The sequence below is a fragment of the Panthera tigris genome, chromosome C1, assembly GCF_018350195.1.
Source record: "Panthera tigris isolate Pti1 chromosome C1, P.tigris_Pti1_mat1.1, whole genome shotgun sequence".
Classification (NCBI taxonomy): Eukaryota; Metazoa; Chordata; class Mammalia; order Carnivora; family Felidae; genus Panthera; species Panthera tigris.
In genome coordinates, this window is record NC_056667.1 from 30,588,740 (window position 1) to 30,594,739 (window position 6,000).

Genomic DNA, 6,000 nt, shown 5'->3' on the forward strand with positions numbered 1-6,000 from the left:
CACAGAGCCTGATGCGGGGCTCAATCTCACAAACCGTGAGATCATGACCTGAGCCAAAACCGAGAGTCAGATGTTTAACTGAATGAGCCACCCAGTGTCCCTCACATCATCTTTTTTAAAGATGCCAGTCATGCTGGATTAGGGGCACACACTACTCCGATATGACCTCACCTGAACTTAACTAATTATATCTACAATGACCCTATTTCCAAATAAGGTCTCATTCTGGGGTACTGGGGGCTTAGGGCTTCAACATATCTTTTTGGAGGACACAACTCAACCCACACCACTTTCCTTTTGATTCTTTTTAGAGTTTTCAGTTCTCCACTGAAGTTCAAGCTTGCCTTATATATATATATTTTTAATGTTTATTTATTTTTGAGAGAGAGAGACAGCGACAGAGACAGAGCGCAAGTGGGGGAACGGCAGAGAGAGAGGGAGACACAGAATCTGAAGCAGGTTCCAGGCTCTGAGTTGTCAGCACAGAGCCCGATGTGGGGCTCAAGCTCACGAACTGCGAGATCATGACCTGGGCCGAAGTCAGACTCTTAATCAACTGAGCCACCCAGGCACCCCTTCTTTTATATTTTTTAATGTCGAAAGTTATTTAAAGGTCTGTGTCTATAACTCCAATATCTAAAGCCTCTGAAGGTCCATTTTTCTTGTCTCTTGATTCTCTTGGTTTTGTTCATGTTAACTCTTCATGTGCTTGTTTCATGAATGTGCTGGGCACTGTATTTGCAAAATTCCTTGTAGAAACAATTTCAGGCTGAGGGTGGTATTATCTTCCTCCAGAAAGTAAGTCCAGAGAGGGATCACTTTAGCCTCTGCCCAGCACCCGAGGGACTTGGAGTCTGGGACCTCCTTGATACAATTACAAGAATTGTACTGGTGCAGAGCTGAGGAGCATTCTTTGTGAAGGTCTATCTACTATCCATTCATCCTTACTTGCTCCTACAGTTTAGCCTCCCAGGGTCCTAACTCAAAACCAAGAGAGTTCACAAGGAACCCTCCTTGATGGTCCTTCACTCTAAATCCTGTCCCACTTGTGCCACAAACGTGCAGAAGTACTACTGAGCCTCTCAGCTGCCCGCTCTCACCCCAAACGTAAGGCTCACCTCCCTGAGCCTTTGCACTCCCAAGGGTCTTGGCCCACTTGGTAATTCTTCGCCAACTTGTGAGCACTCCACTGCCTTTATGTTAGTTACCTATTGCTGAATAACAAATACTGCAACCATTCATTATCTTACACAGTTTCTGAGAGTCAGGATTCAGGAGTGGTTTCGCTGGGTAGTTCTGGCTCAGGTTTTCTCACAAGGTTGCAGTAAAGCTGTCCGCTGGAACTACATTCATCTGAAAGCCTGAATGGGGCTGGAGGACCCACTTCCAAGATGGTGCCCTCATACCTGGCAAGATAGTGCTGCTTGTTGGCAGAAGCCCTCAGCTTCTTCACCTTGTTCACCTGTCCATATGGATACTTGAGTGTCCTCATGATGTGACAGTTGGCTTCTCCCAGAGTGAATAATCCAGGAGAGAGAGAGCAAGGGTGGAAACCATGATCTCGTTAATGATCCAGCCGCTCCCTGTCATTTTCACCTTGTTCTATTCATCAGAAACGAGTCGTGAGGTCCAATCCACACGCAAGGGAATGGGAATTGGGCTCTACCTCTTGAAAAGGAGTCTTGACAGGCACGTGGGTGGCTCAGTTGGTTAAGCATCTGACTACGCTCAGGTCATGATCTCATAGTTCATGAATTCCAGCCCCCTTCAGGTGAGTTTGAGCCCCACATCAGGCTCCACACTGACAGTGAGGGATTGTGTCTCTCCCTCTCTCTCTCCCTCTTTCTCTGCCCCTTGTGGGATTTTCTCTCTCCTTCTCTCTCTGCCTCTTGCTCACTTGTGCTCTCTCTCTCTCTCTCTCTCATAAATAAACAAATAAATAAAGTATTGATGAATAAATGGACACATTCAAAACCTGTCAAAGCTGTTAAATAGGATTTTTAAATGATGTTGTTCTGGTTTCCTAGTTGTCCTTGGGAATATGGCTAATTAAAATTACCCAGTTCAGGGTGCCTTTGTGCCTCAGTTGGTTGAGCATCCGACTCTTGATTTCGGCTCAGATCATGATGTCAGGGTCATGGGATTGAGCCCCATGTCAGTGTGGAGCCTGCTTAAGATTCTCTCTCCCTCTGTCCCCCTCCCCAGCTTGCACACTCTCTGTCTCTCTCTCTCTCTCTCTAAAAAAAAAGTCATTATTTACAAAAATTTAAAATAAAATGAAATTACCCAGTTTATCATAACCTGAAGTACAAGTCTATAAATTTGTTTTTTATTCTAGAAATATGAATTATTTGTCTAATTTTTACTCATTCTTGCATGCTAGTAAATATTCTACTGTCTTCAGGCTTTCATTTAGTAATAAAAGAATATTCAAGGCTGTGATTATTGTTGTTTTTTCTTTCTTCTTCCCCCAGAAAAGGAAGATTCATGTTTAAGATAGTTAAAAGAGGGGCACCTGGGTGGCTCAGTCAGTTGAGCATCCGACTTCAGCTCAGGTCATGATCTCACAGTCTGTGAGTTTGAGCCCCACATCAGGCTCTGTGCTGACAGCTCAGAGCCTGGAGCCTGCTTCGGATCTGTGTCTCCCTCTCTCTCTGCCCCTCCCCTGCTTGTGGTCTGTCTCTCTCTGTCTCAAAAATAAATAAAAATATTTTTTAAAAAATTTTAAATGATAGTTAAAAGAAACCTTAAGAACATCCAAAATGTTCTCATCTCTGTTTCTAATATTTTACTATAAATCTTAAATTTTCAAATATGAAAGCACTGCATTTATCCTACTTAACAAGAATGAAAATGAGCCAATAAAAAGCCCAGTGGAAACTAAAATATTTATGGGCAGCAGTAATTAGATAAGTAGAGGACAATGATAAACCAGTGATTCTTCTAAGATACAGAGTGTTCTGTAAAGAATGCTCAGTATGGTCACATGGTCATATGGCTCATCTAGCTTAGGCTGAAGTCCCAGCTGCCCTCATGTTTCTAACAGTCCAGATGTGTGTAGGTATGGCCGGAGGCCCACTGAACAAGTCCTGATATCCCAAAGCTACAGCTTGACTCAAAAGTTTATAGTAGAACTCATATCATTAATTAAGTTTATTGATTGTTAACAGTTGTAATTGTACTATTTCAATATTTTAACCACTGATACAGCCATTGGCCTTGATACTCTTGTCTAATCGTTGGCTCGGAGAAGGCAAGATTATTCATTACATATTGCTGGTGATAGCAAAAGTCTGGCAACAACCCAAGTGCTCCTTAACCAGGAAGGAACTGGCTAAATAAGTAAACAATGATACGTCCCCACTATGGAATACTACACACCTGGGGAAAAAAGGAACAAGGAAGCTCTCGATGGATTGATTAAGCTGCAGAACACATTGTTAAGTACAAAAAGTAAGATGCAAAACCCTGCACGCCCTCCTTTGAGTAAAAAGGGGATGTGAATGAGTAAGAATGCATATCCACATTTGGTTATATTTAGTCACATGAAAAGAGTAAGAAACTAATAAAATTGAATACTTATTCCACATATGGTTCCTTGCATGTTGTGACTATATTACTTAGCCAAAATATTAAATAGAATAGAAATGTGTCGGGGCACCTGGGTGGCTCAGTCAGTTAAGCATTCAACTCTTGATCTCATCTCAGGGCTTGATCTCAGGGTAGTGAGTTCAGGCCCCAGGTTGGGCTCCACGCTGGGCATGAAGGCTACTTTAAAACAAAAAGGAAAAAAATATGTATTGAATTCTTGAATGCTCAGTAGAACCCTCAGGAATTAATTTTCCCTAATCCCAATCTCAGTTTCCCCAAGTGGCCTGGAGGACTGCTGAGGACCTGCCCCCCATGGGCTCCCTGGCTTTCCACACAGACTCCTGGACCCTGGTCCACCACTCCCGCTCCAGCTCTGACAGCCAGATCTGCCTCATCTCAGGTGCCTCCCTCCTCTTCCTCAGTCCCAATGCTGCTGGCTGGAGCCACCGAGCCAGAGGGCCTGTTCTGCACCTGGTCCCTGCAGCGGGATGGGGGGAAGCAGGGTCGAGCCGAGGGGCCACCCAAGCTCTACTCTACCCAGAGGTCTGCGCTCACGGCTCAGCCTGTGCCCCTATGGGATCTTGGAAGTGTGGTGGGACCTTGGAGTGCCTCCCCTCCAAACAGATGTGACTGCTGGCACTGGTGACAGAAGCCTCCTTCCCTACTGTAGATACCTGACTTCCGCCCAGTGGCTACTGCGGGCCACATCCTTTGCTATTTTCTCCGTTTCATCCTCATAACAGTCTGATTTGGAGATAAGGAAGCTGAGACCTAGAAAGGGCTTGGGGCTACAGCAGAGGTGGGGGACGGGGAAGCAAAGACAGCTGAAATAACCTTTCAGGGAACTCACCTGGGAGGCAGCACCTCTGGGTATGAGCAGAGGGACGCCGGGAGCTGGGTGGTCACAATACGGGGTGATTGGGGCTGCACAGGAGGCCGGGATCTCTGAGGGCTTGTCTGAGGGTCTCGGACAGCTGTCCTAGATGGGGCAGGCACAGGTCTGGCATTGAGGCGGGGGCCGACACGGTACTGGAGGCCTAGAGGGTGGGTGGGGAGGAATCTAGGAGAGAGATGGTGAGGACTGGTCTGGGGGTGACAGGGAGCGAGAGGCAAGAATCAGCAAGTCCTGGTGACTGATTGCACGAGGAAGTGGAGCAGGAGGGAGAAGATAATGATTACACGTATTGGGCACATTCTGGGTATGCAGCTCAGTAGCGAGTGTTTCATACTTGCTGTTACACTTAATCGTTACAACATCCTGATGATGTAGGTGCTATTATTATCCCCATTTAACAGCTGGGCACCGGGGCTAGGAGAGGTGGGCTCCTGGGCAGAGGTCACAAAGCCAGTTTTTCCCCTGGGTGCCAGGCTGCTGGTGTCCACCAGGGGGCAGAGACAAGCCAGGAATCCAGCCAACAGGCTCCCTGCTTTCCCGAACTTCCCTTTGCCTTTCTTTGTGGTCAGGGACCTTGGGGATCAAAGGACCCGACCCCTATTTCTCACTCGACAGTAGGATAAACGGAGGCCGTGGAAGGATAGGGACCGACCCCGGAGGCAGACGTGATCCGGGGCAGAAGTGGCAACAGAGCCCAAGACTCCAGCCTCCCAGCAGCTCTGAGCCCTGCCCTAGACTCAGGTGACCCTCAGCACCTAGGGGGAGACATGCTGGGCATGGATTCTGGACTCCGACCCCAGCTGCGAACTCCACACGCGCCGTGGCCCCACACCGCCCACGCTGCCCTGCGCACAGAGAGGATGCAGCTGCGGCTTCCTGAGCAAGACCCATCACCGCTAAGTCATTCCTAAGGTCCCTGTAAAATGGGGAGAGCGCCTCCCTCCCAGGGCTGTTGGGAGGATTCATGCCAAGCACTCAGCACAGAGGAAGTTCTCCAGGAGTGGTGGCTCTATTACTGTTGTTGCTCTTTTATTATTAATAGCAAGTTGCCGGGCAACCGAGGGAAGCAGGTGTCTCTGAAGCCTGTTCTCCAGAAGAGGAAGTGAGGCTCAGAGAGTCCCACGGCCCGTGAGTGGTGAAGCTGGGGATCCTGGGCCTCCAGGCCTGGCGCCCACACTTGCCTCAGGAGGGCCTCTTCCTTTGGACTATTCTTTTACTTAGTCATCTGACTATTTGTGTAGGATGCACTCTGAGCCTGGTCCTGTAGTGGGCCCGGGGTGCCATGCCCTGGGCTCCCGGGGTCTGGGCACTGAGTGTGGGCCCTGGGGACAGAAAGCCAGGCTCAGAGTGCATCCAGAATCGCGCACTGGGGATCAGACCGTGAGCTGGACAGCATTCAGGGCTATACCCACGGCTCCCTCATCCGGGACTACTCCCAGGCTAGAGGCTGTGCCTGGGAGGACAGCTCCTGCCGATGGTTGTTGAGAGCTGCTTCTAGGAAACCCCTCCTGAGT